At 39.0% G+C, this 9,274-nt stretch overlaps 1 protein-coding gene across 4 annotated transcripts in view; it reads left to right on the top strand.

Moving 5' to 3' along the window:
- Positions 1-1,798: 1,798 nt before the first annotated feature.
- LOC110288080 (zinc finger protein 260-like) overlaps positions 1,799-9,274 on the top strand; it is a 30,780-nt gene continuing 23,304 nt past the window's right edge. For 3 of the 4 annotated variants that reach the window (XM_029473807.1, XM_029473810.1, XM_029473809.1), the window contains exons 1-3: positions 1,799-1,895; positions 3,330-3,413; positions 7,102-7,194. The gene's annotated coding sequence lies outside the window, so the exon portion shown is untranslated. The remainder of the gene's footprint in view (positions 1,896-3,329; positions 3,414-7,101; positions 7,195-9,274) is intronic. The other variant, XM_029473808.1, reaches the window with a different exon arrangement.

Raw genomic sequence — 9,274 nt, 5'->3', positions numbered from 1 at the left:
TGGGCAGAAGAGAAATAGGCTTGGTGGGGAGGTGTGTCAGAGAAGAACCCAGGGGAGAAAGAAGGTGGAAGTAGAGGAAGCCATCATGGGCTAAGAGTCTTAGAATAATGGCCATGTTGACTGGCCAATTGGAGTTCAAAGCAGCCCTGATGAAACATGGCAAAATATAATGGAATAATAGTTGGGAAATAGACATAGTAATAGCATAGATGATATATATGTTCCTAGTTCTAGCACTGATAAAGGCATATTATGCAGATTGTGTATGTCTTTTACCTTGGAAGTGAATAATCAAAACCTGGGTAGAAACAACAGTTGAGATTATATGTTTTCCACAACACATTGCAAGCAAGTGTAAGTCTTGTATGATAAAAGATTCAAGTTTTTGAAGACAGAAATTAAAGAACATACTAGAATGTGGAAAGATCTCCCATGCTTGTGGATGAGGAGGAATCACATAGTAAAACTGGCCATCCTACCAAAAGAAATCCATATATTCAATGCATTCCTTACCCAATACCAGATTCTGTGCTACAGACCAGAGTGATAAAATGAATACCCTTTTCCTTGAAAATTCAAGTATTACTATGTCCATTTTCCTTCCCATTCTGATCCCGAATCCATGACTCCCGTCTGCATGTAATTTTAAGTACTATAAACTCATGTCAGAAGTCATTTTATTTTTCCTGTCTATCAAAATTCTGTTGTGCTATCACTGTATTTTTGCTTACAGGAACTGGGGCTGATGCTGATGTTTTCATTCACGTTATGATTGTCAGACTATTTGTAGGAAAATATTTGTGCAAATCTCTTGTCAAATCTCTTGGAGTTTAACTTTATCAGTGCTTTCCACTGCCCTGTTATACAGCTTTTGTTTCTACAGAGTGACCTTTGTCCCTGGAGCTCCCCACAGAGCTTGCAGAACACCCTCCCACCATTCTCTGTCCCATCTGTCTTTATCCACATTTTCATTTCAGTGGTCCCTCTTATACTTCATGTATGCTTTGATACATGCTTTGGAAGGAAGCCAAACTTTGTGACTCATTATTAGTATTGTGTGTTGGGTGCAACATAGAAATTGGAATTTATCTCTTGAACTCTTGTCTCCCTTGCCTCTTCCTCCCTAGTGCCTCCCCCTGCCCTCCTCTCCTTTCCACCATCTCTCCAGGAGGGCATGGCCAGCCTCCACTTACCTACTCTCTCCTTCTGTCTTTCTCTGCCTCTACTACTCTCTTAACTCCCATCCCTATGCCCCAAATAAACTCTATTCTATACTTTAAAAAAAAAAAAAAAAAAAAAAAGGAATTATCGTCTAGGTTATATTTTGCTGTGCGATTGTAGCCTAGGAGGCTAGTGTCCCAAGCTAAGAAGTTAGGCTGCCTATTTATTATCTGAGGGTTTCAGAACTCATTCTCAGATGTCAGGGTGCAGAGTCCTTCAGAACCATTTTTTTTTCCTAGTCTGTCAGCAAGCAGTAGGGAGGTTGTGCAGAGCAGGTCCACAGGTGGAGCTGTGTGGCAGGAAGCCAATGACTGAGCGGGACGGAATGGAATCCCCGGGGCAGGGATAATGGCAAGAGCAGGACCTTGAACAGAACACGAAAAAATAATTAAAAATTAAGGTTGAGTAAGCACTTGCTCACGACGTGTTTGGGGGAACCACGTGACCCTAAATATGGCTTAGTGGGCGGGTCTAGGAGAACAGCTCCTAAGATCCAGGCCTGAGTGACAGGAACTTCCACCTATCATCTTTCTACCTTCCGGTTTCTGCGTCCTAGCTCTCTCTGGACCCGGAAAAGTCTCTCAGAAGCATTTCCTTTGCGGGGGGCCTGGGAGAGGTGGCAGTCAGCAGTGCAACTGTTGGCACAGCAGCCCGGCGGCCCCGGAAGGTCCCAGGTTAGAGGCGCTGCGGGGCTGGGAAACGGGAGGGAGCTGAGCAGGGTGGTGTCTTCCTCAGCTGCTCTTAAGGACGCCGCTCTCACAGTTCTGTCATTGATGTCTTACCACTGACCGGTAGTTTCAGATCCTGTGACGTGGGATTTATCGTGATTTTTTAAAAATGTATTTTACAATTACGGGAATATTCAGTCATAAAATCACTGGTAAACCAGAACACCCTCCCGCCCCATCCCAAGCTCCCTGGGACAAAACCACCAACCAAAGAGTAGACATGTGGGGACCTATGGCTCCAGATGCACATGTAGCAGAGAATGGCCTTATTGGTCATCACTGGGAGGGGAGCCCCTTGGTCCTGTGCAGGCTCAATGACCCAGGGTAGGGGAATGGTAGGGCACTGAGGTAGAAGTGGGTGGGCAGGTGGGGGAGCACACTCATAGAGGCAGGAAGAGGGGATAGTGGGTTTGTGGAGGAGAAAATGGGAAAGGGGATAACATTTGAAATGTAAAAAAAAAAAAAAAACAATAAAAACATGAAATAAATAAAAAAAAACTTGTAATAGAGCGGTTGCATTATCTATTTCCTAATATGCCAATTACAAAGATAGTGGAAAGTAAATTTGTTCTTGCTTTCTTGCCTTGTTTTACTAATTACTTGTTCAAGAGAATGTCTTTGGCCTGGTTAATAGGCATCCCCAGAGAGCTTTGTATATAATATTATATGAGGAACCAGTGCCGATTTATTGAACCAAAAAATATACTTTATCGAGCCCTACTGTTATGGGTGTAAACACTAATATTTACTAAGCATACTTTTTAGTGGCCATGACCTTTTTAATCAGAGTTGTATGCAGTTTAGGATGTAAGTAAAACATTCAGAAATATGTCTTCATATGCTGAGTTCTTATGTTACTCCTTGGGTCCAAGCAAGCCCAATATTGCAGTCTCTTAGACCAGAATATAGATTAAAATAAAGTTTTAGAAAACATCTTTTGAATAATTATGATCACTCCCCTGTGTCAGAAAATTGTCTCTTTGTTTGAAGGAAAGCACTCTGCCTTCACATAGGTGGCCAAGCTGTTGTTTTTTACTTTAGGGTTTGTTTTCATTCAGTGCTGTGTCTGTGGACTTCTTGTAGGGGAAATGGGAATTCCTAGACCCTGCAGACAGGGCTTTTGGCAGAGATCTCTTTTGGACAGTGCAGCAGTCTGTGTTCTGTTAATGACAATAGTTTTCCTGAAGTCTCCCTAGCTCTTCCTCAGGGTTCAAGGAAGAATGACTGTGCATGTGTCTGAGCCTACATGCTTAGAGGAAAAGAGACATTTTATTTCTGATATTTTCTCTCTCCTTCATGTTTATCCTTTTTTTAGGCATCCTTTATTTTTGTTCCTTGAAAAGTTCTGGGTGCTTTCTGAAGACTCTTTCCCTTGTGCAGGTGTCACACTCCTCAGGTAGTTCAGCTCACCTGTGAAACTGAGAGCCCTGGATGGTGAAGAAAGGAAACTAGCAAAGGATCCAGGTATGTTAGAGAGAATGAAGAAGGGATGAGGAAGGGCTCAATTCCCATAAAAGAGGACATGAGATTTGTTTTGCCAGATTCTATATCATTCTAAATATTTCTAGATAATTGCAGTGAGAATAACATCAGAATATTCCCACTGTAATTTTTAGAAGACCTTTCATGTAAGAATTAATTCACAGAGGCAAATGTAATTTAATTGGTTTGTATGTGAGGGATATTGTCCCCCTCCCATTCACATCCCTAATCATATCTTTTTACCAGTATTAAATATTTTCTTTGTTATAATTTTAATGTATTGTTTAGTCAGAACACTTGATGCCTGTTAGTTTTTTTCTGCTCATAGAGTTTTGGAGCATTGTGTAGTTCCTTTCAGTTGTTCTTTTATGGTTAATTTCTCAGTTCCCTAAAATAATGGCAGCAAGATATTGATAAGATTTGTTTAGTAACTTTGCATAGTATTAAACTCTGTCTATATTACCTTCCCACTGATACCTGCTGTAGTCTGTATTCTTGTCGGTTTTGCAAGATTTGCATTGCTATAATTTTAATATACTTTGAAATCACCCTTGGGTTTCATACTTTTCTCATATATTTAAAATTTTTTGTGGTTTCACATTTTATAAATTGTTGAAATGATTTCTCTATATTTAAAAATGTCTCTGTGATTTTGGTATTTTATATTTATTCATGTTTGACTGAGAACATGCTAACAGTAACTCAGATTGCAAGTCTTTTATGTGTTCCTGTGTCTTCAACTGATGTCAACATTCCAGATTTTTTATAGAAAAATGTTTTCAATTATTATTTATTATTATTATTCTTTGTTTTTCACAGTCCTGTCGCCATTCCCCTCTCCCAGTCTCCAAGAGGACATCCCCACCTGTTATCCCCTCCCCACTTGATCTACCCACTCCCTGAGGCCTCACGTCTCTTGAGGGTTAGGTGTGGAGAAGACATTTCTACTTTGCAGTCTTAAGTAGATGATTTTTTTCTTTCTTGTTATTTTTGTTTTTTGAGACACTTTGTCTAGATAGTCCTGGAAGTTCTGGAATTCAGAAAATAAGCCAATGCTTGAACTGAGACATCCGCTGCCCCAGCCTTTCCAGTGCTGGTGTAAAAGGCTTGTACCACCTGGCCTTTCTGACTTGTTCTGACATGACCACACTTGAGACTTCTGCATGAGGTTTGAGAAGATTGTTCTCCTGTTGTGTGGATGGTTTTCCAGAGGTGTGCTACTCATTACTGGTTTTCATTGCTGTTCATGGTTGTCTTTCTAAATGGTGGATATTGAAGCTTATCTGCATCACCATCTATCTGTTTCCTATAATCATGTCATGATTGTTTAATGCATTTGGAAACTTTTGTGAAATGCATTCATGTTGATCATAGAGTTTTTTGGAAATATACCATTTGATCTTTTGTTAATATACTTTGCTTATAAGTTGATTGATTTTGCTTTTCCTCTTACCTTCGATAATTGTTTCCAACCCTCCTGACAGCAAATCCTTAAAAAACTTCATTGGGTCCTAGCAATTAGTAGTCTTTATTTTTTTTTTAACAAAGTTAGTGATGTTGTAATGGTGCATAGTGATAGCCTCAGAGGCATTGGTGGCTCTGGAGACATGAAGTATTGTGTCACATTTTTCTTTTTCTTTTAAATAACAGAATTATTTTCTTTATTTTTTTATTCTTTATTCTTCTGTAGAGGATCATGTAGGTTGATTTCAATTTCTGCCTATTAAAGATAAAGATTCAGTGAGCATGTTTGAGCAAGGTTCGTTGGGTAGGTTGGAGTGTACTTTGGGTATACATCCTAGAGCACTATGGGTGGATCTTGAAGTAGTTTGATTCCCATCAATTTAAGGAATTGCCACACTGATTTCCTTGGTGGCTGTGCATGTTTGCACACCCTCTAGCAATGGAAGAATGTTTGTATTGCTCCACATCCTCTCCAGCATGAGCTGTCACTTGTTTTATTGATTTTATTAATTCTGACAAGTATAAGACGGGAATCTCAAAGTAATTTTGATTTGCATTTCCCTGAAGACTAAGTGAGATGAATATTTTTTATGTGTTTCTTGGCCACTTGAGTTTTCTCCATTTAGAATCCTCTGTTTAGATTTGTAACCCATTTTTATTTGGATTATTGGGGTTCTTTTCACATCTAGTTTCTTTAGTTCTTGCTGTATTTTGGATATTAGTTCTCTATTGGAAGTAGAATTGGTACAATCTTTTCCTACTCTATAGGCTTCTGCTTTGTCCGAATGATGGTGTCCTTTGTCTTATTGAAGCTTTTCAGTTTCCTGTAATCCCATTTATTAATTGTTGATCTCAGTGCCTATGCTATTGGTGTTTTGTGTTTTTTTGTTTGTTTTGTTTTTTGTTTTTGTTTTTTAAATAATGTCTTCTCTGACAATATGTTCACTTTTCTTCCCCACTCTTCTCTTCTGTCAGATTCAATGTGTTTGGTTTTACATTATGGTGTTTGACCCACTTGTACTTGTGGTTTGTGCTGGGTTATAAGTGAATGGCTCTGCTTAGCTGCACAAAGCCNGTGCTNCTTTTAGGCTCCATTTTATGTTTANCTTGNCCTTAGATTGAANTTAGCTACTGAAAAAAACATNAACTTGTTCTAGGATCTGAGACATCCATAGCATCTCCTACACCTTCCCTATTGATAGCCAATTAGCTCTTAGGAGAAAAGTACCAAAAGGTCCAGATGTCTCAAAAGAGATTGCTTAAGCTAGCAACCACTGTTTATCTAGCCAAAATAATTAGTAGCCAATACAAATGCATCAAGCTGCAATTTTCACAAGTCAATCAATCATGTAACTGTAAAGTTGGAAATTGTCCTACTCTGCTCTAAGGGTGACGATAAGGCAAGGCTTTAGCACCCTACTGCTGCATGGGAGAGGTTGGAGGGTCCAAGTTCAAGCTTAAATAAAAATACTTTGGTTTTGTATGAATGAGTTGGATTCCTGGTTGTTTCTGGTGATCTGTGAGGACCTCGAGATCTGGGCATAAGAATAAGTATGGATCCATTACCAATCTTTGTTGAAGATGCTATATATTTTCAGTTTTTATTTCTGTCTTTTTTTTTTATCAAGAATAAGGTGGCCAAACATATTTATGTGTAGTTCTTAAATTCATAATCATTAATCACTGTGGCTATTTCTGCCAATATTTTCGAGGTTCTTATCCTATAGTGCTGTAGAAAACTTGAAATTGGAAATGTTGAGAGAACTGTAGAAGTTCTATTATTGTTCAGGATTGTTTTAGCTATTGTACATTTTTTGTTTATGTATTGAAAGTGCAGTTGCCCATTTAAAATCCATGAAGACTTGAGTTGGAATTTGTATGAGAAATGTCTTGAATCTGAAGATAGCTTTTAGTAGGGTGGCTCTTTATTTATTTATTTATTTATTTATTCATTTATTTATTTTTAGTATTTTAATCCTGTTGCTCCATGAGCATGGGAGATCTTTCTATCTCTTATTATTGTCTTCAATTTCTTCAAAGAATTGAAGTTTTTATTATANAAGTCTTTCATTTGCTCTCAGAAACATTTATCCTGATATTTTTCTCTTTCCTTTGTGTGTATCATTTTGACAGATGTGAGCTTCTTTCATTTTTGTTCCATGAAAAGTTCCAGGTATTTTCAGAAGTATGTCCTTCTTATATGTAGGTCTCCTACTGTTCAGTCAGATCTGCTCACCTGTTGATCAGAACTAAGAGCCCTGGATGGTGAACANAGAGGAAACTATAGCCAAGGAACCAGGTATGTTAGAAGAATTCAGCAAGGGGTGGGTTGAAGTGACAGGAGAAANTGGATATGAATTAGATTTTCCCATTTCTCTTTAATTAATGATTATAGAAAATTTCACTGAGAATAATATTATGTATGGTAATATGTATTTCCAGCTATAGGCTGTACAGTAAGTAATCNTGTATTTTTGTTAGTTTTGAAGCTCTGAAATGACTGTTGCCCATTAAATAAAGTGTCTTTGACCCAGACTGAAAGCAGCACCAGGCTATGGTTGTGAACTGAAACATTTGAACATGTTCCAAAGGTCAGTAGTAGATTCCCTTGTGAGGCCTATAGATATCATTGACTCTTGGCCTGGTTTCCAGTATAGGCCACACTTTTTTGTTCTGTGTAGCTGGCCTGAGATTGCACCAGAAAACCTTTAAAATAATAACCCACAAAATAATCTATGATACTCTATTATTCCATTGGGTTGGCTTTCTTGGGCATATTGTGGGATTGTACCACACAGGATCCAAATCTGCCCACTGGCCAGGTCTCCATAGTAGTTTTTTGAGATTGGGAATGCTACGGACAGGGTGTGCTAGGCATTTGTAGAAAGTGTGAATTGTCTGATCTGAGCTGTATTTCTTTTCCTCAAGAAGTTTCACTGGGTTTTTGACTATCCTATATTGTCCAGTTTTCTCAGTCCTGAAATTGTGTACTAAGTGAGGCACTATGTTGAGTTGTAAATGGAATAATTAGTTTCCTTTTTTTTTCTTCAGTATTTGCTTTAGCTTTGTGTCTCTTTGTCTTTATTATTCTGAGGTATGTTCCTTCTGTCCTCACATTATTAAGAGCTTTTGTACTGTGCTAATGCCATAGTTTAGGGCAGGGCTTTCATGTATCTATTGACATAATCCCTTTTCTCCTCTCATTGAGTCTACTCATTTGGTGTCTGACATTGATTAGTTTGTAAGTATTGAAGCAGTCTTGCATTTTTGGTGTGAACTCAGCTTTTCTTCTATTTCAGTGTAATTTAGAACAGTCTCTGTCTGTAAATCATGGCAACTGGTTTGAGGTTTTTCTCTCCATATGTTTGTTTGGGCTCACCTGCTTTGTGTGTCAAGATAACACCAGCCTTGTATGATGACTTTCTAATGTTCCACTTTTTTGTGATTATGGCAATATTCTGCTTTCATGTTTAGGATATGCTTTGTCTAAGGAAAGGAGAATTCTGTGCTAATCTGTCAGACACCATTAGAGAAAACCCTTCCTGGTTGGGTCTGTGCACTTGCTTGATGTGGGTTCTAGTTTTATGATGTAGGAGGTTGATTTATTCACTTATTTCTAGGAACTCTTCAATTCTGATTCATTTCTGTATGATCTTCCTCAGACCTGCATATAGTAACACTGATGTCATTGTCATATGTTGCAGTGACCCATTTTTTAAAATTAAAATTTTATTTTTATTTTTTTTCCATTCCATATTCCATCCCCCATTGCTCCCTATCCACCCTCCGTCTGCTCCACATCCTACACCTCCTCCCACCACAACCCATCTCCATGTGGATGCCCCCACCCCAAACCCCACCTGACCTCTAAACTCCCTGGGGCCTCCAGTCTCTTGAGGGTTTGGTGCATCATCTCTGAATGAACAGAGACCCAGAAGTCCTCCACTGTATGTGTGTTGGGGGCCTTATATCAGCTTGTGTATGCTGTCTCTTTGGTGGTCCAGTGTTTGAGAGATGTCAGAGGTCCAGATTAATTGGGACTGCTGGTCCTTCTACAGGATCGCCCTTCTCCTCCTCTTTAGCCTTCTCTAATTCAACAACAGGGGTCACCTGCTTCTGTTCATTGGTTGGGTGCAAACATCTGCATTTAATTCTTTCAGCTGCTTCTTGGGTCTTTCGAAGGTCAGTCATGATAGGTCCCTTTTTGTGAGCATTCCAAAGCCTCAGTAATAGTGTCAGGCTTTGGGACTTCCCCATGAGCTGGATCCCACTTTGGGCCTGTCACTGGACCTTCTTTCCTCAGGCTCCTCTCCCTTTCCATTTCTGTAATTCTTTCAGACAGGAACAATTATGGGTCAGAGTTGTGACTGTGGGTTGGC

Source organism: Mus caroli, unplaced genomic scaffold, assembly GCF_900094665.2.
Source record: "Mus caroli unplaced genomic scaffold, CAROLI_EIJ_v1.1 scaffold_5629_1, whole genome shotgun sequence".
Classification (NCBI taxonomy): Eukaryota; Metazoa; Chordata; class Mammalia; order Rodentia; family Muridae; genus Mus; species Mus caroli.
Note: the sequence above shows the minus strand (reverse complement) of the source record. Positions and strands in the feature narration are given on the sequence as shown.